General features: G+C 34.7%; 1 protein-coding gene across 6 annotated transcripts in view; it reads left to right on the plus strand.

The window, feature by feature from the left end:
- Positions 1–27,464, plus strand: part of TBC1D5 (TBC1 domain family member 5) — a 294,295-nt gene that overhangs the window by 24,975 nt on the left and 241,856 nt on the right. For all 6 annotated transcript variants that reach the window (XM_042888801.1, XM_042888804.1, XM_042888805.1 and 3 more), the window contains exon 2: positions 1,198–1,259. The gene's annotated coding sequence lies outside the window, so the exon portion shown is untranslated. The remainder of the gene's footprint in view (positions 1–1,197; positions 1,260–27,464) is intronic.

Here is a 27,464-nt window from a genome sequence, read left to right on the forward strand (position 1 = left end):
TTGAACCTCCCACTGATATTGTGTTACATGTCGTTGCCATGTCACAGATGGCAGCAGACGGGCACTCTGACAAGATGGTGCCTGACATGGAGGTGTGTATGAAAAAAATGTGTGGAATTGTGTTCCTCCATGCAGAAAAAAATGGCATCCATTGACATTCATTGTTGCTTGCTGGATGTTTCTGTGGATGTGAGCAGAGTGAAGCAGTGGTTGGTGCATTTCAGCAGTGGCAAACTGACAGCCAGTCACCCCTGCTGGTGCTGATTTCTACAAGCACGACATAGGTTCTTGTTCATGGCTGGTGAAAATGTGTGACTAGCAGTTGTGACCACGTTGAAAAATAGTGTTTTGTAGCTGAGAATGTGCTTTAGCAAATAGGGCTATTGTGTTGTGTCTGTTGTAATTTCCATGGAAATTGATAAAAAGCATTACTTCTGGAGCAACGTATGTGTATGCTAAATATATTGTTCAGCAACCTCAGGCTTTATGCATTCATTCAATTTAATAAGTTTGTACAGAGTCTAAGACTCCACATCAGTAGCATAACTTATAAAATTGCTTCACTTTAATGTGTATTATGGAAGGAAACAAACATTTTTTGACAGAATGGATAAAATTGATAAATATTGATAATGCAATTACATTTCTGGCACACTTCTTCAAGTGTTCTATTTACAGAATGCCACTTTTAAAGAAATTGTGGTGATTGTCAATAGTATTCATTACGATAAATGGAGGATGAAAGCTGGTTCAAGAGATGAGTGGATTTTGACCTTTGTGGTATGAGTGTTGGCTTTGGAGTGCAGAGTTCTAATTAAATTATGAACGTAGAGGAAATGGTCTCACTGTATTCTTTCAAGGACTCTGAACTACCAAAATCAAGGATAACGTTAGATGTCAGCCAAGTATTTTGTCCTTCTCATGGTTTGTCTTTACATCTGAATTAGTGCCAGTTTGCACAGATTGTGTGTCAGCTTAAATACAAGAAACAGGCCTCAGTCTGCTTGAACTCGTTCCACCAAAGACTTCTAAAAACTTGTGGTAGTCTGCAAACTGTAATGGTTGTTTCACATTAAGATGCTTTGTAGAATTATAAAACAGCTTTTCTTGTGCTTTCAAATAAAATGTTGTCATCCGCTAATGAATGAGATACCATCTGTAATAATTAAGGTTATTCTACTTGTTTTCCCCCTGCAGCAAAACTTCTGAAGGTTTGCAGAAGATAGTAAGAGAACCACCAAGAAGGCTATTGCAGTATTGTAAGTACTGCACCCAGAAAAACAAACAAGCATACTTGAATTAAGAATGTTGTTAAGAGATTTTTGCTTTTGTGTTGGGGGGGAAAGTGAGCTACATAAAGGGACTACATGTAAAATACAGAGCAGGATATATTGTAGCAACCATGTTAATAATTTACGAGGAAAAAACTGCACTCTTGTAAAATCTAAAATTGTATCCTTGTGCAGTGTAATCAGGAGTTTACCAATAGCAATGAAAACTATTTCTGTATCCACCAAAGATTGATCTAGTTTATATACATTTGTTTATTTAAAACTATCAGAATTTAGAAAATCATTGTAGTTTTGTAGGTTTGTCATTTGTTTTAGTGACTTATTGTTTAGGTTATTTTGCAGAATTATTTATTTGCTGATTTATTTATGTATTTCATTATTTATTTATTTGATTATTTAGTAAATTATTTATCTGATGAATTATTAATACATCTTCATGACATGCTTTAAATTATTTATAACTTAATTTTGAGTTTATTGCTTTTCGACGCTGCATTGTTACTGACTAGTTTTGATTTTTTTTCTTGGTTCTTGAAAATTAAAGTACTAGCTCTAAGGCAAAAGTATATTCTTTGCAGAATCTGTAGATGGTTTTCAATGAAGCAATTTGCCATGTAGATACTAATTTTATTTAGTGTAATATTGCTTAATATCACTTTTTTACTTATTTAGCTTTTGCTCAGATTGTCTCAAGATCAAATGAGTGACCTTTAAGGAGCAAAGATAAACATCTACTTAAAATATGTAGAAACAGAGCTGTTCTACTTCCCATTAACAGTACTGTTTATTATTCTTAAAGTTCACTTGACATATTTTTGTCCAAATAAAATGGATGGTTTTAAAATGAGCCTCTTGATATTCGAACTAAAACATTTAACTTCTAATAAGAAAATATGATCACAATAATAACTCATATGGAGATATTCTTCTCACTGGCCAGGTTTTAAATATGTGAAGAGAAATGGATGGTAATTTTACACACACCCAGAACAAGATATATGTCTAGGAGTGAAAATGGATTTGATTTTTCTTGTTTGCTTGATTTTTGAGTCATAGTGTTATTAGCTCACATAGAAATTTATAAGCTCTGGAAATGTAAGGTCTCTGTGCTGTTGTGAGCACAGAACCTGTCAGTGGTTTACATACAAAGAACAATTCTTAGTGCACAAATGTAGTTGTGAAGCCGGTTTCGCTTTGCTTTCTTTTGCCAAACAGAAATGCCTGAGATCTCTTCATTTTCTCTGAAGAGGCCTGAGTAATGTAACCAGAAAAAGGGCCCAATTTCAGGCTGCGTATGAGCATCAGATCTGTAGTCTAAAATAGGTGCCTCAGAGCAGAATTGGGCTCAAAGATTGTTGCCTGATGTGATTTCCCTCAGGAACTGTGAGACTCTTACCTGAAGTTACCTGCTCAGTTTGTTACCTGCTCAGTTCCCAGTGATTAACTCTTTTGGCAGGCTGAAGCTAACTTGTAGGAAAACACAGTGACTGACAGCCCTGCTCATAGAGCTGGAAGGGCTTCAATGAATTGGGCAAAGCAGTGGTTCTTGTGGAAAAGAGCCGTGTGCACAACATGGCCTTTATTCTGTGTTTGGTGCTTCAAATGAATTACTGTGCACTTTAAAGTTTTAGTATAGTTGGGAAGGCTGCATTGTACATTTCAAGTTTCAATGCTGTTGAAATACAGTAGAAATGGCCTCTGTAGACAGGTTTCACTATAGAACTTAAATTATGCATGTGTGTATCCAAATTCCTTATTTTGAAATATTGAATGTATGAATATTTAATTTGTATCTTGCTTTAGTATCTTCATATGCTTGCCTTAAAGGAAGCTGTTTCCTTTGATTTATGTACGTGGATAAAAATGTGTGTACAGTGTGTATCAATGGTTTTTTTCTCTACAGTGTTAGATGAACAGCTTTAGATAATGATAGCTAGTGATTTTTATTCTGCAGCTTGCTGACATTTTATAGAACATAAATTTGTTGTATTTGTTCTATTAATCTTACTGGAGTTTCAAATTCATTTGCTTTCCAGAAATATTTTTGTAATTACATATGTTAGGAAAAGTCAAGTATAGAGATCTTAGCAATGCAGTATTTTTGGTTTGTACACAGTAACAAAGCCCTGACTATTGTCATTCTTAGAGGCAGCGTTCCAGTGTGAATTTTTTCTCTTTATATGAACATTTTGAGTGAAGTCGAGGACTCCAAGGGAGTTCCTGAACAAATACTGGTTTATAACATGCTGTATGAAATTTTGTGCAGTCACTCTCATTTCCTTGTGCAAATGAAGTCTTATTGTACCATAAGACCCATTATCAGCAATTACAAAGGTAAGTGCTGTCAGTGTGCATTCTGCCATCGGTTTCTCAGAGTATGATACATGCTACTACTGTTATAGGGTAATATAACGCAGCTTCTGTGTTGGCACTGGAAGTAGCTACTTTATAATGATGACAAGTGAAAGTACAGCCAAAGGTCGCATTAAACAGGAGATTTCTTTCACACTTCACCCATCTTCTGGTGCGGTATGAAAATACCTTTTTTTTTTTTTTTTTCATATGCTACAGTATTTTTAAAAAGAAATTACATTGAAATATTTTTTTGTGCCTTGAATATTACTTTTGTTCATGTTTTAAGACGTAGACTTTGGGGTTCTAGCATGCTGACTTTAGTGCTTTATATGTGTTTGAAATTATTTTAAATTGTAGGTTCAGTTAAGCAATGTGAGTAGTATTTCAGCCTACAACATTTTCTGTTTTGCAAATTTGCTTAGAGGCACAGCTTTAAGTTTTTCAAAGAGAAGAATTAATGTGCAGTGATATTTATATGACATTGCAGGCCTAAGTAGGGCTTTATTGTTTCTTATTCCCTTCTAAGAAGAAAAGTATGGATTTTTGTCTGAAAAATTCAGATCTATACGGAAATAGAAGTGTGAGCCTATTCATGTTGACAGTTTCTTACCTCTGTTTTCAAGATATCCTGCAAGTAATGCAGAAGGATAATTTAGGCTCTGTGCTCAATCACTTCCTTGTCTTAGACTGAAATGGCCAACCAGGGTGCTAAAAAAAGGTATCATTTTTAAAATCTGACTAGTCATGTGTTAGATCAAGAAAATGAAGTTAAATTGTTTCTCAGAGGTTGCTGAATATCTAGAAAATGGTTAGGAAGCCTAAATCTGGTGTATTATTGATAGGTGTATTTCTGTTCTAATCTAACTCCATAGAAATTGTAGCAGCCATATTAAGCTCTTCTTCAATTTATTCTATACAGATAAAAGAATTTACATCTCATGAGTCATGTATTTCCTGTTGTATCTTTAATACATCCATTTTTAGTATTTTTCTTGCTTCTCTCCTCTATTGGTATGCTTAGAGGGACTGCGTGTAGGAGATTGTTATTTCACCCATGAGGCAAGAAGGAGTTCAATAGCAGTGTGTTGTTGATGTTAAATGATTTTTTTTTTCATGCCACAATAAGACTTGATTTTTGTCATCCTAATGATGCTAGCATACTTCACAGAATAGGGATTAACACTCTCACCTTCTTACAAGTAATAAAAAGAAACAATTCTTTAAGAGGAAATACTGGAGAGATACCCTGGTATTTGTAACCAAACATACCTTAGCTTTGTAAAACATGCTCATATTCTGTTTCACTTTGTATGAGAACTGCTTTGCAGTTCATTTTGGAAGTCTGCAGTGAAGGATGTAGGATTGATGAGAGTTGACAGTGATGAAAATACGATTTTCAAAAAATCGTTTTAAAAAAGTGATAACACAAACTATTTGAAATATAAGTTCAGATAAAATGTGGATCATAGCAAGACTTGAGTGTAAACAAACAAACAAAACAACAATCCAGTAGAAATTCTGTTTTCCAAAAAAGTCTTTATTGTAATGCTTAGAAAAAGAATGTCTGAAAGAACATAAGATAGAATCAGGAAGAAAATGTCACTGTGGAGTCCAGTATTGCCTTCTGTATCGTGGCCAAAAAGGAGCTGCAAAAAGATGTGAATTTGAGAGGAAATAGTATAACTGTGGGAAGCAATAGCATGATAAGAACTTATGGATATAATATTGGTAGCAGTCATGTTTTTTTGAGAAGCGCAGGCTCTTTTGTGTTGGACATCTGTGAGCTATAGCGGAGATGAATCATTCTATTATATTATTAAAATATCCTGCTCTTTACATATTTCTACATTCTTATAAATATCTTTCACTATATGGGGTGGATGTTGTGTTTTTGTTTGGTTTTCTCTTTTCATCTGAAAAAGCTTTAGTGCAGTTGCATGGTTCAACATTCATATATCATATAGTAAATAATGGATTTTAGCTTTACTGTTGAACACCATCAGCCTGTTTTGTGAAAGATTTTCAGTAGTAAGCAGCTTTATTACTATCTACACACGTATATTTTCTATTTGCATTTTTTCCTTCTTTTTTCTTTTTAAGCAAAATGTGCGTTCTCAGTTTTCGTAGTGTAAGTTGCATTGTGATATTTTGGGGTTTTGCATTATCTCCCCTTGTACTAATCTCTTTTTTCCGATTTTTCAAAAGGCCACCTGACATTAGGTCATGTGATACCTGGTGATTTTTCTGGAGAGGGAACACCTATTATTCTGCCACCAGTAAAAAACAAAAGCAAAAAAACCCTCAATAATTACAGCAACTGTTTATTTTTCAGCAAAGCTAGTAAAAATTGTATAAGCAATTAAAGGAACCTTTTTTGGGTTTTTCAAATACATGTTAACTGCAGGAAATGAATAGCATCCAAACTTTAGAATGACAGAGGAGAGTTTATCCACCTCAACTCCAGAAAGTTTTTGATGATTCTCTTCCTGATTGACATATGTTTTAATGTATTAGATAAAGCCTATGTCAGGAGCACTTTTTTTTTTTTAGCTCATTTATACTAAGCAACACATTTCTACCTCAGATCCAGCTTACTAGCAAATAGTAGACAGAGTAGCTTATTCTTGTTGGTGTATTCCCTACTACTTCTTTCTGCCCTAGTGCTGAAAGTAAGATACGAATCAGTTTTGCTAAAATAGCTTCCCCTTATTTGTGTAAAGTTAGTGCACATATGAAATGCCACTGGCATCTTCTATTCTGCCATGTATAGGTAAAGATGTCTACGAGAAAGAGCCTCTAACATCTTGTCAGAAATATAGTGAAAGAAGCAAGAGGTTCAGTGAAGAAGGCTGTGACTTGTGTGGCGACTTTTCTCTCCTGAAACATGTTTTTCCTTTCAGCTGAAATTCTGATCTTGTAAACATTTGAGTGTAACTTCCGACAAGCTGATAGTGACACTGAAGTTGATAAATATGACTTCTTACAGCATTTATATTTAGTAAACACCAATTTTAGACCATTTTCTTTATCCCAGGCTCTTACATTTGACATACAGTTAGAGTTGGATTTAATGTTCTTCACTTTTCCAGTGGTTATGGAAAAAACAGAAATATCAGAGAGGTGTTTTATTTCTTTTTCTTTTTCTTCTCTATTTTTCGGTTAACTAGAGTTTTTGAAGAACTTGGACCTCTGAGATTCTTCCATTTTATCATGTTAATATAAATTCTAACATTTTGTTAACAAATCATGAGCTTTTTAAATTAACACAGTAAAACTTAATTTTTGTAACATAAGCCTTGCCACAGATTTCATATGATTTGTGGATTCAGGTAAACAACTAATGCTTTCGGAACTGCAATATCTGTTGGCTGAAGCTGGTGTCTATGGGTAATCTAGAGACTTAATGTGTAAGTTTTTCACAGAAGTTTCTCCTTAGGTGCAGCCAACAAATGAAATTGTTGAAATTATTTAACGAGATAAATTTAATTTTTTCTGTTTCTATGCATAACTGATTTTTGGTTTTATGCTATGCAACTCTTCACCATGGTATGTTTAAGCTATGTATTTTTTTAATGTGTTCAAAATATAAAGCCCATTGAAATATGTTGAAATACCTGAATTAACAATTTATGAAGTGTTACAGTTAGGCATTTCGTATTTGTTTTGCTTCGCTATGCCTACTTACTGTTAATGAAAATCTGCACAATCTGAGATGGGAAGTGAAAGCAGTGAAAGGACCAAATGAGAAGTAGATCTTGGTAACAACTTGGAAGAACAAATTTTATTTCCCAGAAATCACTTAAAATCTATAGTACTACCCTTAAGACTCTTTCATAGAGACTTGTATGCATGTGCATTCAATTCATTCTTAGAACAGTTAGTAAAACTGAATGAAAAATGCACATTGTGGATTTTCAGTGAAACATATTTCAATAAGTACCTAATCTATTGGGTAGAATTGTCCATGCCTTCTAAAGACATTTTTTTCTGTGCTCAGACAAATCAAGATAGTAATCACTTATAATTTCTTGCCTTCATGAAAAGGAGTGATGAATAATATGTTTGGAATGAACGCATGAGTCATGAAATGGGGAGCTGGGCAATCATGGAAAAATTTGCTTTGAAAACTCTTTTCTGCTTATCAGGATTCGTAATGTGAGTTAAGTTTTCTGTAATGTAATCTAAGATTATTATGGTTGAGACTGTGGTAATAGCCTTGGATGGATGAACAACTCAAAGCCTGTTCCAGTATTAGTTGGGGGGGGTTATAGTGAGGAGTCAGCTGAAAGTGATTTTGGATATAGTAATGATCAGAGGACGCTTTTTCCACTAACCCTGTATGAATGTAGAAATAAAATGTCTCAAAATATAGTTCAGTTAATATGGAGTGAACCTAGACGCTATGGTCCCATCAGTATCTGCACTAATATAAAATAGCTTTTAAGATCTGTTAAATTATTGATAACTTGGTAGAGCACTTCAGAAGATCTTACTTCTACTTCATATTTAAGTCTGTGTAACCAGTCAGCATTTGTACCTTTTCTTGATTGTACAACTGCATGTAAAAGAGAATAAGTATTAGAACTAAATAAACAAATCCATTTGTCATAGCTTCACTCACAAAAAATTCCATCTGATTTGTAACTTTTCTCCCATATTAAAGCCATCAGGCATGTTTTTCAAAAATTGCATGATGGAATCAGTCGCTGACTCTGTCCTGGGCAAGGCTTGCCCAAGCAGCTGTTGTTCTCCCTGCAGTGACCTGGGCTGGGCAGCCTAGCATCTGCCTCTGTTTTCTTTTCAGTGACCCAAGCCAGATTTCTTCAGAGCCTATTGCTGATGCTTTCCCCACAGCCACTCATGCTAATTTCCTTTACATGCTGCAGCTGGTTTTGAAACATCTTTCCCGTTTTCTAGTCTGAGTCACTCTTTCCATAAATTTAAGTAGGTGATTTTTAAAATTCTTAGGTTGAACATAGGATTGCTTTAGTTTTCTTACTTTAAAGTATATGTCAGCTCTATAGGAAAAAAAGCAAATTAAATTTACTTTCTGAAGGAAAAATCAGTGAAGAATCCTTATCTTGAACTGAGATAGTTACATTCCTTTAATGTGTGAGAATAGAGGTGAAGGTGTTGGTGGAGACTGGGGATGTGGCAGAATTCAGAATCTTGCAGAAATAGAATGGGAAATATTTTGCTCTGTGAATTGTATGGAAAATTATGTAGCAAAATGCATTTAATGAGAATAACACTCTAATAACAACATAAACCTTAATCAACATGATTAAGCTGTTCTCTAGAAGGCATTGTTGGAGAATAGTTAAATGCAAAATGATGAAGTGTAAGTTTGTAATTTGGAGGCATACATCTCAGCTTTCATAATCATTGCCTATGGAAATAATAAAAAACTTTTTAGTAAAAACAAAGTGTGGTTTTTGTTGTGTTTTTGTTTTTTGTTTCTTCCTCCATAAGACATTTAGATATTAAAGTGAGCTAAAGGTTCTTGCTTCTTTGAACTTTTTTATAGTGACCATATTTTGCAAGAGATTGTACATCCTGCTTTCATTCTGCAATCTAATTTCAAAAAATCTCCTTGAAAACTCCAGAAGTATTCGCCTGGGGAAGTGAATAAAGATAAAAAAATATTGTGACTACTACTGAGTGGCTAGAATTTGCGTCAGTAGATGAAAATGTGGAGAACATAGCATGAAGTTTTCCCCAGTATAAACTGAAGCATACTAAGAGTGATTGATTGGTTAGGAGGGAATCATTTCAGAAACTGAAGAGGGTAGCCTTGCCCTGTTCTTACCAGTTTTATTCAGGCTGCTATTTGTGCAACCATGCGTTTGTTTTTTGCTATGTTTTAATCTTTATTAATTTCCTGATCTGACTTCGTTACCACTAGTGTTGTATCAAGGAAAGAGTAAGGAAAAAGATAGCTGAAGAGGATAGGAGGCAGTCACAAGCCAATACTCTAAACCAGTTCTGTGCCACTGGCTAGCTGTGGTGGTAAGAGACACTGCTACCAGGTATGTAAAATGCTCAGGGTTATAATTGCTTGCTGCCTCTGGAGTTTCTGTCACTGCATTGCTACACTATGCATATAAATTAAAATGTTTGATTTCTTCAGACTCTAATAGAATTATTTCTGCTATTTTTATGTTGTAAAATGCAATATCATTTTAAAAACAGTGTTCTTAGACAACAGAAAAACTAGTGCAGAAAAAAATCTGCATCATCTGAAAGGAATGAGCCATTTGGCTCAATATGATAGGGATTTTCTTAAGTAAATTCTCTGTGACACAATCTCTGCAGTGCTCCTACAGTTGACTGAGGTAAAAACTGATGTAGAATTTATAAGTTTTAGTTGATATCCTATGTACAGAAGTTCAAATTACCTTATTTTTTATGTAAGTGTCTCCATTAATTCATTTGTCCTATAAGCCTTTGGTTCTTAACATTTACCAAAACTTTTTCACAGAAAGGAATTCTTTCCACTTCTTATGCACTTCTGTTGTTAACATGAATGAATGTACAAGTCCACTATAATCAAAATGTCATGCTTTAAGTAAATTCAAGATACATTGTCACATGTGTATGTATAATGTTTTTTGAATATTTTTGGAGAGTGATTATTTTATTATGATCATGTTATCAAGTACAGCTTTATGCTCATTTTATGCTTTCTGAAGACTAAAAAAAAGGAGCCTCCACCCCCATGCAGAAAACAAAAACAAACAAACAAAAAAAAAACCCACACCACCGATCCAAAACCAAGAAGGCAGCCTGTTGATGATTTCTGTGTAACTCCAGAGGTGTATAAATATCTACTGGATGCAGTTAAATTGAGGAGGAAACTTCATAGATTCTGATAAATCCAATTACTGAATCACAGAGTAGTTGAGGTCAGAAGGCACCTCTAGAAATCATCTAGTTCAACCTCTCAGCTCAAAGCAGGAGCAGCTGTAGTAGATAGTCCAACATTGTCTAACTGAATTTTGAATATCTAAAAAAGGTGACAGTGTGAGCAACCTGTTCCAGTTCTTTAATTATCCTTCTTGTAAAATAAGTTTTTCAATCTAATACAAAAAAAAAAAATCCTTTTTCAATGTACCAATTATAGCTTGTGTGTTCATTTGAGAACATGGAGAAGAATCAGGTTCTATCTTCATCCCTTTCTGTCTGAAATTTCAGTCCTCGCCTCTCTTGTACTGGAGAGCACGGAATTGCATGCAGTACCCTAGAAGCAAATCACCAGTGTGACGTAAAAGGCAGTAGTCACATCCCACAGCTTTCTAGTAGTGCTCTTTCTGATGAAGGCCAAGATGCAGTTGACCTTCTTTGCTGCAAGGGATGGTTTGGGTTGAAAGGGACCCTTAAGGTCATCATGCCAACCCATGGCAGGTGTCCACCAGGATGCCCAGATTCTTTTCTGCAAAGCTGCTTTCCAGCTGCTTGGCTACCAGCCTGTGCTGGTGTGTGGAGTTGGTTTTACTCAGGGGCAAATCTTTGCACTGACCTTTGAACTCCATGAAATTCCTGTTGGCTTGTTTCTTCAACCTGTCAAGGTCCTCTTGAGTAGCAGCACAAACATCTTCTGTATCAACAGTTCCTCCCAGTTTTGTATTATCTGCAAACTTACTGAGACTGAATTGTCATCCAAGACATAAATGAAGCTTTTATACAGTACTGGTTGCACTACTACCCCTTGGAGCATGCTGCTGGTGACACCTGGACTTCATGCCACCAATTACAAGCTTCTGAGCCCAATAGTTCAGCCAGCTGTTTAACCTGTCAGTGTTGAAAGCTTTACTTAAAGTAAACAACATACAGTGCTCTCCCTGGTCATTTTGCTGTAGGTAGAGGAATATGAGTTTAGTCATGACTTGTTTTTCATAAGTCCGTAAGTTTACCTGGTAAGCTTGATCACTTACATAAGGGGTTGTTTCAGTAAGAAACAAAGTTGTTACATATAACATGAAACTGTTCCTTTTCAAAAGGAAGAAGAGGTACAATATATGGAATAGGTTAGAAAACCAGTTTTTTAATATTAGGAATTAGTAATTATTCTCATAATGTAGAAGGGATTTGCGTTAGAGATTTTGTTTCAACCCAAGTATTTTATATGAAACAAGAGATTAGCAGATATTTTGCTAAAAAGCTTAGAAAATGGCAACTAAATATTTTTCATTTCTTCATGCATTATTAACAGTGCTTCTGTGAAAACATGATCATCCTCAGTATATCTTTTTGACAGGCTATTCCACAAATTTCTACTAACAGATGATTAAATGTATGGAAGAAAGAAAATAGAGGAGAAAGGGATAGCATGAAAGAATTGCTAAAAATTCTCTGATGCAAGGCTTCACTTCTGTCACTGATTATTTTCTGATACGAAGTCTTTGTCAGTCTTCTGTCGACAATTTTACTTTTTAAATATATTGGTATTAGAACTACGACTGAAGTTTTGGGATATGTGTTTTTTGTTGTTGTTGTTTTGGTTTTTTTTTTTTTTTTTAGGAATTTAAAGTAGAATTGTTAGAGCATTCCAGAGTCTTTGTGTTTGGTAGTATGTGGGGCTTCAGAAGGTGAAGAGAACTATGCAATGGAGATGCATTGTAGAACATCAGAGAACAAAGCTTTCCTGCATTGTTCTCAACTAGATAGTGTGCCCATGATTTTAATAACTTAAGAACAGCAGAAGCACAACAAAAGTGCATTCTGTTCATTCAGAGTGCTAATTGTTCTCTGTAGTTGTGGCTGTTAGCTGAAATGTTTAGAAGTTGGGTTGGTTTCTCTCACTCAGCCTTTATTATGCTGATTACAAGAGTAGCTTATTCCATGAGTCCGAGCATTTCCTTACGTAGAGCGTGATTTTTCACTGAACAGTTGTGTTTTATTTGTTGTGTATGAGAGTTGCCCTGGAAGTAATGCCTTCTATTTTGTTATGTTGGCCCACGGTATCAGAGGTGGGTGTTGGTGGTTTAGCAGTAGAAGCTGAGTATTTCCAAAAGTATTCCATTACAACTCCTCCAATGCAATTTTTGGTGACCAGCTATAATTCTGAAGCAATTCTGTGAGAGTGTAAACAAACTTGGGAAATTAAGTCAGGGCACATAGTTGTTTGTTTTTAAACCTAGGAAGAAACCTGTACAGCAGTAAAACTTTATTATACACTAGCATTCAAGACTCATACTAAGGAAAATGTCTATTTTTTTTTTTTTCTGAGTGAAAAAGTCCATGCGCTTGTTCAGAAAAGATTCTATAGTAAGTTGACTTGACAATTATGTACAGCTTTTTGGATCCTTTTATTTATGGGACCTATATCCAAAGTGTACAAGCAACTGGCAGAATACTTTGTAATTTTAACTGACACTAAGGCCAAATGATTTTGGCTCAGCGATTGCAGAGATCGCGTGTATTTTTTTTTTATCTTTAATAGCCTTCCTGAGATCTGTTCCTTCTATCTGCTGAGTTCTAAGTTCTGTTAATTCTTTCTTGGCCCAACTGCTGGGGAATGCATAAATAACTTCCTTATGATTTTGTTTACCCAGCTTGTATTTTATTTACATAATGGCATCGTCCTCTGAAAATTTTTGGGAGATTGAGTTCATCTTATGCTTGATTGGTTGCAGCAGGTGATCTGTGTGTTAACTGAAGAAAGGATGTACTGTGCTGTACATTAGAAATGGAATACAGGTTCTTGCAGTCTCACTAAAAAAAAGAATTGATATTTGAGAAAAATGTATGATAATTAATTGTTTTCAAATAGATAATTTTCAGTTTCCTGTATTTGTAATAAATAAATAAATAAATAAAATTGCACACTGTTAAAAGTAGTTTGCAAATATATTTGTGATTTCTATGTCAGCTATTTTGGACTTGTAATTCATACTGTACTTTTCACTATATTGAGATTAATGATGAGAAAAAGAGTAAGGCATTTTTGTTATGGCCAATTTATTTCATTTCAGACTATTATCATTTGGTGAAAGCCCTATTGATTAGCCTTCATAGCTTTACAGAGCTTTTCTTCTAAGCACTTAAAGTTTGAGTTGTCTCAGTCCCATAGGACTGAAAGAAAGCTGTTAGTACCATGAAATTCTTCTTCTGTGTGTTTCCAACAGCTTGAAGCCTGTTCTTGGAATGCAAAATATTAGCACATTAATGTTATTAACCCCTTTTGTATGAAATGCTTTTGGACATAAAAATATTTTTTATATCTTCAAAGTCTGGATTTTTTCTTCTGTATGAATACAGTTTCTTAAAGCTGAAAAATGTGTTGCTGTGCAACAAACAGATGCTGCTCTAACAATGCAATACATTATGTACCCAAAATGATCTTGGTTTTAATCATAGATGCTGATTTAATGAGACAAGACTAGCTTACATCAAAAATGGATTTAGGGTGTGATTTTGTTTTCTCTGTGTTTTCTCTACATAATTAATAGGAATATGGTACCTTATATATTCTGTTTTAAATTTGAAAGTGTACTTTGGTTTTATGCCATTTTATACTCCTGGCTTCTAAATCTGCCTTGTATAATAATCCTTTTTTATTCCTTTTGGTGATGTGAACACAAAAGCATTAGTAAATCTTGTATTGTTAATGTTTTTACAATAAATGAGTTACTCCCTCAAAAGGCACTTCCTTTTTACAGAATCATTCTGTTTATGTTTAATCCTTCCATTTTGGCCACGTCTTCTTATTCATTTATTTTCTGAACGTTTCCTGTACAATGTTTTCATTCTGCGTTTATCATGTGGGACATGTAAGATGTTTGTTTGTAACTAATGCTAGTTTATGGATCAGAAAAACAATGCTAATCAATATCTTCCGACACTATCAGTACTTTCTGTTTTGAGAACACGCCTGACCCCTTGGGAGCATTTCATTGTTGATATCTTTTCAGTTTAATTTCCATTTTCTTCTGCAGACATTTTGTAACTCCACATTAGTTGCTAGCTCTAATCCTTCTATCACCAGATATAAATTTTGATTGACAATTTTAGATAAAGTTAGATAATACTATACTTGGGGGGGAAAAGTCTTCATATTGTGTTTTTAATTCCACTGAACCCAGCAGAGTTAAATGTAGTTTGGATGCACAGGGAAGAATTAATGATTGGAAGATACAGAGTTGGTAAATTATTTATTCTGGCCCTGAGGAAGCTGAAAAGCTGAGTGAAAGACTAATAAATCATTTGTGGTAGTGCTGGTTGTCACTTCCAATTATTTTAGACGGTTTTGTGATAAACTGCAGCACCTGCTAGATATCCCTGCACCATCCCTTGATGCTTGCAGTGCAGCTTGTTCAGTCGATTATCAAAGGCAAATTTGTCTAAAGTTTCCTCAGGTTGGAAAGAGAATTACTTTTCTCAGTCACACCTTCCCCCATTTTTTAAGTTCCTTTTTTCATCGCATGCATGAAGCAGATAAAATCTATGATATATATATATATATATATACATATGGAGAATTCTATTTATGTAATATACATTCAGGTGTGTTCGACTGAACCACTGCGACAGGATGAGGAGCGATGAGTCTGTGTGAGTGTAAACATAACCTTGAAAGGCTGTCTTCCTTTCATCTTTCTGGAGATTAGCAGCTTGTGTGGTTGGTATGAGAGCTAGTATTTTCTTCTGGTTTTGAGGATTATGTTGGAGCTGGTGCTGAAGTTGCAGAAGGGTCTGACTTGAATATCAGTTGACTTTGTCACCTGTTAAACTTTTTCTACTGCTTTTATTTGGAAAGCCTTCGTTTAAAATTCCAATTACGTATACAGAGGCTCCATAGCGTGCAACACTTGAATAAATGGAGATTAAGGCAAAGAAAAGTTGTTGGAGGACTAGAGGGAAGATTTAGAAAAAGTAAAGAAATGACTTTCAAGAGAGAGAGAGCGAAATGTTGCCGAGATAAAAGTTATTGATAGAGAAATATTGAAAGTGAGATGAAAGGTAAAGAAAAAAAGAACTAGATTAATGGAAGGCAGTTACTTCTTTGTACAACTTCAGTGAGAGTAGATTTGTTAGGCATTATCTCATTTACCTTCTCTTTGACCACTTTTTCTTTCCTTTTTGAGACAAAACAATCAAGCCTATGCTAAAAATACTTTTCTTTCCAAACTGAGAAAGTAGTAAAATATGATAGTTTTATATGTATTGCAGGTTTCCAAATTTGTAGTGCCAGAAAAGAAGAACATAATAGAAAAGAGAGAAAGGATATTCAAAGGGTTGAGCTCAAAGTTTTCTTTGTGTTGTCCAAAGAAGGATTAGGAGGGAATTCCTGGTTATACAGGCATGTATATCCTATTCCTGCTCATCTTAGGGAAAGGAGTGCAAAAATTGAAAATTGTACTTCCTTGGTGTTTGGCTGGAAAATTAAAAATTGGAATGCCTCAAGTAGTCAGTTTAAAGCTTTTGAGATTCTCTGTCGTGTCTCTGCTGTTTTACAGGTGCATCTTGTGCATCTTTCCACTAGTAGGACCCAGCTTGAGGTTTCAAATGAAACTTGGGAAGTGATGATATTTTTGCTCAAGATAACTAGTTCAAGACAAACCAAACAGATGACCATGCTGACTAAAGTCTGAATTCCAAGCTTTATTTTCTTGTTCTACATTTTGTTCACGTGGAAACTGTGTTGTTTTTTTTTCTTTCCCCCACTATCCTTACTACATTAAGGGAAGAGCCAGGTGGAAGTACGAAGCCCGATTTCCTTACTTCCCCAGATGACTTCAGTGTAGAGGTTTTCAGAATTTCAGCTTTACATCTGTGAACTTTAAGAAACCTTAATGAATCTGTCTATGTTCCAGAAGTAGACACCAGTTTCCAGAAGAACATTTCAGGTTATTGGTGGGATTTTGGTTAAGTTGTTTGGTGGCAGGATTTTCTGCTCAGTTTCCTGGAAGATTTTTTTTACTGCATCAATGTATGTAGTTACAAGTACTGATGATAACGTAGAATGGACAGGCCATAAGAGCTAGTCTGTATAATAATAGTGCAATTATTAGGGTACTGTTTATGTAAACACAATATTTCTGACTATATCATAGATTATATCATTTTTTTCATGTGTGGCTTGAACCAGCTATGTAATAATGATTTAAATTAAGAAGATCTGGATTTTAATCAGAGTTTTTATTTTTGCAAAAAAGCATTTATTGAGCAATATATTGCTATAAAACTACTAAAGTAAAAGCATATTTATTTTTAATTCAACATTTGCTATGGGCACAGCTTTACTTTGAGAACATAAGAAAATAAAACTCTGGTTAACAAGTTATGGAAAACAGAAGAAGCTTGAACTGAACTGAGATAAAAATGAGGTTAAAACTTTTCTTCTAAATCAGAACATCTTTTAAATCCTGTATTTATTTTTTATGTCATTCAAGGCAGACTTCCACAAAGCATAGCAAGGGCCTTTGCCAGTGGAAAGTGGTATTTCTGTAAAATAGATGGTTAGGCTTTTAGAGCTGTCTTATGTAATGACAGTGTGAAATGAATGGCATGAGAAGTGGAGAAAATCACCTCCAGTAATACGAAAGATGGTAGGAACATGGCAGCTGTTGGCAGACCATTGTACTAGTCCAACGGACTGGCGTCGTGCCTCTTCCCAGAGCTCTCTTCTCCACAGCATTGTTGAGGGACATAGCATTAATGCACATAGTGCTGCATTCTATCAATCTCTTTTCAAGGGAAGAATTGTTAGCAAAGTAGTCTTCTTTTGTATTGTTTTAAACACATTTTGATATTTAAGTTAGCAAGAGTAAGAAAAGGACTCCGTGTTTTGTGATGATCACACTAGTTGTTAGCTGCTGCTGCAAATAGTTGTTTCATGGTCCTGGACTAACCTTCAAGAAGGTTCTGTGCTTCATGTGAAGGAGGTTTTTTTTTGTTTTTTTTTGTTTTTTTTTGTTTTTTGTTTGTTTTGTTTTGTTTTGTTTTTTTTGTTTTTTGTAGTCATAGGGAATTGTCTTCCCTGTGGAATTCTAGTTAGTCACTTTTAGCTGAAATCAAGTGAGTGTGCAGAAGAGAGAGCTGAGAACCAGAATTGTATGAGCTGATCTTAAAATATGCTGCAGCTGAGTGATGATGATGACATAAATAATTGATAAACTTTTAGTTATTGCTAGAGCAGAGTAGTTTTCTAGCTAACAGAAGAGGTGATAGTGTTTTTTCTGAGGATGCTGCCAAATGCCGTGTTAGCATCAATGGAGGGTAAGAGTGTTGCTAAGCTACAGAGTAGATTGGCCAATTGTTGATTTTAGGAAAAAAAAAAAAAAAAAGCTATCTTCACCTATCCAATCTCTTCTTATCAGCCAGCTTTTTGTTTGAGCTGTTTTCCTCCAAGTGCTTAAGATGCTGACCTGATAACAAGCATCAGTTGTAACACTGTATTTGTATAATGGTACTCCTATGTCTCTGTACTGACCAACTCACAGAACAACCCCGTGCAGGTCTTGAAAAGGAGTAATGAAAGTAATAGACCCTTCTGAAATTTACCAAGGCAAGGAATGGCTAGTAAACATCTGCTGTTTACTACCAGAATAACTGAAATTATTCTAATTTAGTAACCAGTTTTTGTGTTACATCTTTTAAGGTAGATGAGAGTTTGTCATTAGTCCCAAGTTTGAGGTACACAGAATAGCTAAAATTGTTATTTTTCTTCTTTGTTTTCAGAGATCAAATTCAGGGGCACTGCTGAGTGTTTCCCTTGCTTGGTCTAAATCCAAATAAGCTTGTGGTGGGCCTTTGATTAAAAAAAAAAAAAAAAAAAAATCTGTTATTTACTTAGGGACAACAGGTACAGCAATACTGAAAATTAAATTACCTTCGTTGATTGTTAGATTACTGAACTTTTTGACGAGGAATGAAAGACTTCAGGTACTTCGCTATTTGTGAAGTGCACAAATAGTGCAAGCTTCTGACTGCAACAAGAGTCAGCTTATATATGACATCTGGAAAGCTTTGCTGGACAATCCCAGTGTGTTCAGAATTTCATTAAAAATGTGCTGAAATTTGAAAAAATGGGTGACTACTAGTTGTGGATATGAGTGAAACAATTGTTTTTTGTTGCAAAAGCCTTTTCTGTGCGCCTGATCTTTAGATAATGTCTTTATATACTAAACCTTGAGAATGGTAATTCCTGGAGAAACCTCTTGAAGCCCATGCTGCTCTGTGTGTTAAAGGAGTTAGATGATTATCAGAACCCATGCTATCCAAACAATTAGGTATCATTATTAATCAGTTGTCCTTATAGATATCTCTTTGGGGAAGAATTTTGTACTTCCTGAACACTGTTAGAACAACTCCCTACGCTGGTGGAGTGGCCCCAGTCCAGGTTTTGAGAGATATGTTTCATTTACAAGTACAATGCTTTGCTGTCTGACTATGAACATTTAATTTTTTATTTTTGTGCTATTGTATTTTGCACCTCACAGAAAAATGAAGTTATTTAATAGTAAAGCTGTCTCTTTCACTGTATTCACAAGTGAATCTGAAACACAGTGGTCAGTCCGTTGTGCCATCAGCACTTCCTCTTGTTGTGCCTGCAGATTGCAAATTCCCCTGGCACTTTCTGCTATAACCAGCAACATTAGATGCTTTCATTGACTGGTGCCCTAAAAAGGCAATATCAAAAGTACTGTTTGGGTTACAGTAATCATAATTTTAACTTTTTGATTCTTTGTTTAGATTTCCACTAATCTTCCCTGTTTTTCATATCTGTTTGCATCTACCCTGCTACATGGTATTTGTTGTACATCTCAGACATAACAGTACAAAATTGCATTGCTTCTTCCGAAGCCTAATTTTTCTCTCTGAAGACTTAAAATAGTAAATTTAGTTTTTTTAAATATGTAAGTTGTTGGATAGTTTTTAAATCTTAGCATAAACATTACCATTCTTTTCGGAAGTTGAAATCTACCTTGTTATAGAATAGTGTAGGCTGCTAACTGGAATCTGGCTGCAGCTATCTCTCTGCATTTCACTCTTGGCTGAATATTAACACTGTAGATATTTCAGACTTATTTTCTATTTCATAATAGAATTCAGACTGATTAATGTAATATACATCTGGAAAAACATAAATATACTCTTTAACCTTGTCTTCTCTTGATGAAGATGTGTGTAATGAGGTATAACTTTGTTAAGATTCTGTGTTGTTACTTATCCACTGTAGATGTGTTTTGCAGGAAAGAGATGCAGGACATGAGCATTTGATTTCTAATTTCTGCATTCAGCTTTCCTGTATCATAGAATTACAGAATGGTTAGGGTTGGAAGGGACACTTAAGGCCGTCTAGTTCCATCTTCCTGCTATAGGCAGGGGCACCTTCCTTTAGACCAAGTTGCTTAAAGCTGCATCCAGCCTGGCTTTGAATGCTTCCAGGGTGGGAGCATCCACAACCTCTCTGGGCAACCTGTTCCAGTTTCTCACCATCCTCACAGTAAAGAATTTCTTCTTGATATCTACTCTAAATCTACACCTTTCTAGTTTAAACTCATTGCCCCTCCTCCTGTCACTACATGCTCATAAAAAGTTCCTCCTCAGCTTTCCTCCAAGCCCCCTTCAGGTACTGGAAGGCTGCCATAAGGTCTCCTCCGAGCCTTCTCTTCTCCAGGCTGAAGAGCCCCAGCTCTCAGCCTGTCTTCATAGATGAGGTGCTCCAGCCCTCAGACCATTTTTGTTGCTCTTCTCTGGACCTGCTCCAACAATCCCATGTCCTTCTTATCTTGGAGGCTCCAGAATTGGATGCAGTACTGCAGGTAGGGTCTCACAAGAGCAGAGTAGAGGGGCCTCAACCTGCTGGCCACACTTTTCTTTATGCATCTCAGGAAACTATTGGCCTTCTGGGATGCAAGCACAAATTGCTGGCTCATGCTGAGTCTTTCACTACCAAATCTTCTCCTTAGGGCTACTTTCAAGCCATTTTCCACCCAACCTATATCTGTGCTTGGGATTGCCCAGCCTGGATGCAGGACCTTGCACTTGGCCTTGTTGAACTTTGTGAGGTTGACATGGGCCCACTTCTCAAGCCTGTCCAAGTCCCTCTGGATAGCATCCCTTCCCTCTAGTGTGTCAACTGTACCACTCAGCTTGGTGTCATCTGCAAATTTGCTGAAGGTGCACTTGATCCCACTCTCCACATCACCTACAAAGATGTTGAATAACTCCAGTCCCAACACTGATCCCTGAAGAATACCACTTGTCACTGGTTCCACTTGGCTGTTGAGCTGTTGACTGCAATGCTCTCAGTGTGACCATCCAGCCAGTTCCTAATCCTGCAAGTGGTCCATCCATCAAATCCATTTTTCTCCAATTTGATGACCAAGATGTCATGTGGGACAGTGTCAAATGCTTTGCACAAGTCCATGCATGCATTATTTGTGAAATATTTTATTTGAATGGTCAAATAGAAATTTAAGGCTTCTGCTTTTTTTTTTTTTTTTTTTTTTTTTTTTGTCTTGAATGTGTTTCTTACCATCCTGTACCAGCACTTGTATTTTCTGAATTATTCTTTAAAACAATCTTTTTTTTTTTTTTTTTTTTAATATGCTTAAGTTGAATTTTTTTATTAATTTTTTTATTAGAATCTAGGAAAACTGTTACACTGTATGTTTGACTGAAGAATTAGGTTTTGACTTTCAGCCATAGGCTTTATAGTTAAATCTCTTTGTATTTTGTCTGAAGATGGATCATTCTAAGGCACAGTTCTTCAGCATGACATTCATTGAATGGGTTATTTCATAACAAGAACTCTGAACTGAGAAAGCAAATTTACATTTTGAAATCAGACTAATTTTGTTTCATGTTAATTGCTTCTGTTCTGTTCTTAACTTGCTTGTATTGTGAGTGCTACAGCTATTTGAACACGATATATTTTTTTTAAATGCATTCAGTGGGAGAAGTGATACAAAATCCTTGTTTGGATAGTCTTATGAGTTAACATGGTCAGAATAGCTCAAATGAATTTTCATCTAGGCTATAATAGCACAAATCTGAATGATTAAAAAGTTTTGTTTTATAAATGTGTGTATAATTCAGTTGATTTCTGGGTTAACAGCTATATTTTGAAGATAGAGTTTCACATCTCCCAACTTTTGAGTCTGACATTGGTGACTCTGCTAATTGTAATAGAGCTGTGGAACAGCTTCATTCCAGATGGAACTTTAATCTGGCCTCTGATTGAGCTGAGTGTCCTTGTAGAGTCTCTTAGCATCTGCTTTGGAAATGTATATAACATTATTCAAAATTTGTACCAAATTAAACCACCCTAAGGCTATAACTCATTTTTTCTTTATTGAGAAATGTATTGTCAAAAACTTTATGCCACAAAGTAAAATCTGCAGTAAAATCTATTATTTTATTATATGTATGTATTTTTAATTTTTTTATTGTTTTTGCAGATTTTGCAGTGTTAGCAGATTATTATAAAGATTACTGATGGAATTTTCAAGTTCAAATTTTTTATTATTTGTTGAGTCTTTTTATTAAGAAATTTACAGTGGTTTCATAATTCTGGATAATTTCTGTGAATGAAGTTTGAGATACCTGTATTTGTGTTTGTGTGAAAAATTAAAAAGCACACGTGGACTATATCGAAATACACCAGATACCATTCACTTCTGTATCTTATTTTGTTTCTTCTTTATCTCTAACAGTTAATTATTGTGATTTTTTGTTATTTTTTAATTCTCTTAAGTCAGCTGTACTTAGTTATAGTTTTTATGTTAAAATCTTCCTCTTGAGCTTAGTATAACTGCTGTTTTGAATGAGTTCTTTTATTGAAGATGGTCAGATTGGGGTAACAAATTGATACAGTTTTTCTCTTAAGATACAATTTGTATAATCTAACTCGAGTAGATGTGCTTGGAAAAGACTGAGATGCTCTTGCTGGCAAGATCAATATCTGGAGCTCTGAGTGTATTAAATGTCTTCTAAAACATTTCTCAGCCCTTTAGTAGGACTTCAATACTGCCACTCCAAACACTGAACTTGAATCACCAAAGCTTTGTAGCTGACTGTCAAAAACTTACAGGATGTCACTTTTCATTTACTCACTGTTTTTCTTTTATTCCCTGGTTATTCACTGTTTTTCTTTTATTCCCTAGCATCTTTGACCATGCTACTGCTAAATCTTTTGGAGAAACTTCATTAATAACCACTGCTGTGGCTTGATAAATTCCTTGCCTTCTGCTGCTCAGAAACATGGTGGCATAGTGATTGCAACTTTATCAGGTTATGCAAAGCTATTCCAAGTCTACTTGCAACCCCTTGCAGAGCTGGTAGGCAAGAAATATTTGCTGAAGGGTAATTTTATTGAAATGTGTGAAGATCCATCCTTTTCCAGAAAGAACCTATGGAAAAGTTTTGACAGAGAAAGGAAGATCTTATACCTCTGTAGCTGCTATGTCTGCAAATCTGTGTTCTGGTTTTGCATTAATTCAAGATGAAAAATGGTATTCTGAATCAGGCAGAGTAGTAAGTTAAACTTGAAACTTTAAACTGCTAAAATAATCACGTTGTGAAGTGTGATGCAACCATGTATCGTGGTGCTAAAATTTAGTAGATACTCTTCTTACTTCAACTTGAGACATGAACAGATTTCAGAAAGATGTTACCATGAATTGAAATTGTGATTGTTTGGCTATCAGTGCTTAAATCTACTTTCCATTTTCCATGGTTATTGGGTTCTGTTTATTCTCTACTTTTCCTCTTCTGGTGCTTAGTAGAGAAGCAGAAGACACGTATGCAATATTTATGGCAATCAGAATGAGAGTGAAGAAAACAGTTAAAGACACAATGACTGTTTTGAAACAGAACTGCACTGTTATTTCCACTTGGGATTAAATGAAAAAACAAGCAAGCAAAAAAAAAAAAAAAACAACAAAAACACAAACTTCTAATCTTACTACAGTTTGGGGGGAAGAGTGAGGTAAAAATCTACGATTGAATCAGATGTTGCCAGGAGTGTTTTGTAATTTCACAAAGTTAATGCAAAAGAAAATAGGAAAAGTTGCTAGAATTGTATGGGATTAAAAAATAATAATAATAAAAAAAAAAAAAGAAAAGAAAGAAAGAAAGAAAAAAAGAAAAGAAAAAAAGAAAAAAAGGAACTTCAATAGATTTTATTTTATTTTATTTTTTTTTTTAACTCATCTATCTAATCTTATATGTAGAAAAAGCTACAGATGCCAGTGGAAGTTACTGAATATTTGTATCTTGAGTCAAGGTGGTTTTAGGGATTTCATGAAATAATAATAGAATATAGTCTGAGAAGGCAGTATCCTTGGAAGTGACATTTAAGAAATATCTACTTGGGTCAGTTCCATCAGTTAATATATTGCCATTTAGAAGTCATTTCATTATTCAGAAAGTTCAGACAATTTAACTGGAGTTTTTTTAGGCCAAAACTATCTATGGAACAGATTTGCCTAACTTCTTCAAGTTTAATATTAAAATTGTGTTTACAGCAGGGGAAAAAAAATTATGAACTTAATTATTATGCATTGGAGATTTGAGAACTCTTTGTTTCCTGTCACAGTATCTTTGAGCTCCATTTGGTTTTGCTTTGCGCTTTGTCCTTTTTTTTTAAAAAAAAAAAAAAAAAAAAAAAAACTACTATTACAAGACAGATTTCTAACTTAGTCTAAAACAATGAACTTTCTGACTGGACTGTAGAGAGGGAAAGAAAATAGTAAGTAAAAATATATGGGATTAAAGTTTTCCTTTGAGAGCACATCTTCAAATATAGTATAAATTTTAAGGAAGTATGGTATACAGTATTTTGGTTTGATGTGTAAAGAGCTGTTAAGATGTGCTTACTTTGCATTGTCATTGTGCTTGGAAATCCTGAATACAGGGATCAGGATTCTGTCCTGACCGGTGCTTAAGCCACCAAAAGATGAAAGAGGATGGTCCATGCCTTCCCAAAGTCTGAGTGCTCTTTTGCTGGCTACAAGCACTGATAATAGTGCAAGAGCCAAATAGGAGCAGAATGGATTTAACTTCTCAGTATTTCACTCCAATGAACAATCTTTCAACAAAATCATCTAAATATTTTGCAAGTAGTACAGGAAGAAAATATTCAGTATTATGTAATGTTCATTTTGACTGCATCTCACACCATCAATGCTGTCTCACATTCAGATGTTTCTTGTATGGAGCAGGCTATGAAGTAACCTTGAGTATGTTTTATCATTCAAGCAATTAGTGCAGGTTTAAGACTAACTCCAAAAATTGTTGTACAGATTTTAAGCTACTAAAATTATGTTTATAATTGAAATAACATAATTTTTGAATAATTTTTATGCTTTTGTGCATGACTTGCTCTTGTACAAATTCAGGCCAGTAAATACATAGAGAGTTCTTAAGTCCATTTATAGATCCCCTTTCTGTATTGCAGCTGTGCAGTAAGGCAAGTAGAACTACTGAAGTGTAAGTGTGATTCTCAGAGCTTTCAGCAGAATGTGACTTCCTCAGCTATTTAAAGAATGGGAATCAATACCTACCATTGAATACTGAAACTGGCTCTGAGTCCAGTGGCATCATCACCATTTCAAATTCGTGCAGTGTTAGATCTCCCCATTCTCATATATTAATTTTTTTGTGCCAGTCTACAAGTGTTTGTGCTTTCATTTGGGTTTGTATTTAAAAAAAACATCGTAGCAACCCAGAAGTTAACTTATGTGCTGGGTACTTCTGATAGTTGATTTTAAAACAACAAACAGGAACAAAAATGGCAAGGACAAAATACAGATTAATCACTCAACCCATATAAAGGGAAATCCCTCCTTTCCTTGCCTGTCTTTCTCCAGTTACCTTACTCCATCTTCCTTTACACTTTGTTTTCAATGAATGGGAGAAGTGAGAGAGATTGCACAGAAGTTGATTTGTAGCAGAAGAAAGTGATGAGGGCAAAATGGGATATCTATGTTGGGCCAGTACCCTGTTACACTGGCTGCGATCAGCATTAAACTGCATCTTGCATTTTGCAGAGTGTATTGCAATATTTCTATGATTTCTTATACTTCAAATAGCCTCATTTACATGTTGATAAGTTAAATAGCTATGAAATCAGAGTACGCATGAGATAAAAAACCACCAGATCAATGGCTCTGTTTTCTTGATGCCATCAACATCTAGTGAAGTCTATAAATGTGATCAAATAACTTAATAATTTGTTGAAAGTAATTCAAACACAAATACCATTATACTGCTATCTAAACAAAGTCTTCACCAGCACTACAATTGGAAAATCCAAAAACTCACACGGCAACATACAAATGGATATCTCAGAATACCGTACACTAGATGTTCCAGTTTTTAAGATAAAATCTTTATTTCAAAATTTTATTTTTAATAATCTTAAAGGGGGAGAGGGGTAATCCATCTGCTTTCCCAAATTGTTCCATCTGACTCCTATAGAACCCATAATTGCAAAGTGACTCAATCTTTTGTTACTTTTTTACATGCAAAAAATTGTTGCAATCTAGGAAGTTCTATTTTACAGGTCTAGATTGGGAAGGAATAAATATAAATTAACTCTGGCTTTTACTCACCAATGAAATATTCTAATTTTTTAGAGCACCTGATGAAAATTTTCCGTCTCCATAGAACAAGAATTTTATGTTGATTCTCTAACCTCATCTGATGACATAAAATTTAAAAATAATACATGAAGTAAGATGAATGAACTGTCTTAAGATATTTGCTGTTTACTCCTCCTTTCTCTTATATAATTATTTATATATTTATTGTAGCTCATACATGCCATCAAATAGATTATATGATCCCAGGAAACTGATGTGCTAGTTGCTTTACCATTCAGCTGTGGAGCTGAAGCTATTTCAAACTCTGTGTAATATCTGCATGGGTGTACTGATAGGAGTTGCACATGCACAGCATTTCTATACTGTGTTTGACAATCTCAGTTACTATTTTGCATAACTAATGTGATTTGTAAAAGTGTAAGAATGTAATAGATTGTTCCTAGAGAGTTTTCAGCCATCGGTTATTAGCAGTTATATTTTATCCTTGCTATAAAGAAATTAATTGAATTGTATGAATGAATATTTCTGATAAATTAAGATACTTGCTGAGTTAAATTGTTAAAATCAAGAAGAAAAGGGGATGAAATACAGTGAAGATATTTAACTCATAGATATTTGAATTTCAGTTTGACCTCTTTGTTAAAAGCAGCTATGTTTGTCATTCTGATGAAGATGCATTTCGCCATACCTTGCTGTTGACAGACTCTCACCTACTTTTCCCATTTATTATGATAATAGTCTACCAGATGTCATATGTCACAGACTAGTGAAGTTGTCTCTGTCTATTACTGCTTTTTTTTTTATAATGTGCATTCTTGTTTGTCTTTCCTTAATTTAGGAATTGTATATGCTCTTTGACATCCTCTTTTTTATGAGGAAAAGAATAGAGGTTAACTACCTAACATATTTAAAGAAATTTTAGGTACAAGACGCTATTTTCTTCCCATTATGTTAAAGTGTGTTTTAATATGGAAGGGTAACTTAAAAATGATTGAACAGCTTAAAACTCTAGTAAATGTTAATTTAAAGTATGTAGCTCTATTTTGCTCAGCAACTTTTTAGAAAATTTCAGTAGATAGATAAGTGCTAATAAGTGGAGTTGAAAACATGAATTACAGGATTTTTGTACATAACTATAGTGATAAGAGTAACTGAAGTCATTACTCCTTACCTGAAACATAAAATAGGATATATATATTTTAAAGTTTGTCCCATCTTTTAGAATATAGCCATCTCATATATACATAGACATATGTGAAAA

This window comes from Lagopus leucura, unplaced genomic scaffold (genome assembly GCF_019238085.1).
Source record: "Lagopus leucura isolate 7727_CA_CO unplaced genomic scaffold, USGS_WTPT01 Super-Scaffold_100157, whole genome shotgun sequence".
NCBI classification, from domain to species: domain Eukaryota; kingdom Metazoa; phylum Chordata; class Aves; order Galliformes; family Phasianidae; genus Lagopus; species Lagopus leucura.